Consider the following 390-nt stretch of genomic DNA (forward strand, 5'->3'; position numbering starts at 1 on the left):
GACTGGGCTCGAGCACGCATGCGCAGTGCTGGCTGGCGGGTGCCCTGTCCAGAGCAGCGGATGAAAACAGGTCGTCTTGTGGTTCAGAGCCCAGTTGCTGGGTTTCTTTCTTGTTTGGTTGTTCACCTTTCTGCCTTACCTTTTCACGCATTATTCATTACGCGCCTTCTGTATGTCAGACTCTGGGATGGACACAAGAAGTGAACCCCACCTTGACCAAAATCCTCATCTTTATGGAACCAACATAGACTGGGGAGGAAGCTGGCTGGGGCTGTAACCCAATGGTAGAGCCCCTGCCTCACTAGTATGCTTGAAGCCCTAGGTTAAGTCAGCCGTGTGTGTGTGGGGGGGGGAGGAAGTACTGCTAGAAAAAAGAAGTTGGCTGGGGGG

Source organism: Mastomys coucha, unplaced genomic scaffold (assembly GCF_008632895.1).
Source record: "Mastomys coucha isolate ucsf_1 unplaced genomic scaffold, UCSF_Mcou_1 pScaffold21, whole genome shotgun sequence".
Taxonomy (NCBI): domain Eukaryota; kingdom Metazoa; phylum Chordata; class Mammalia; order Rodentia; family Muridae; genus Mastomys; species Mastomys coucha.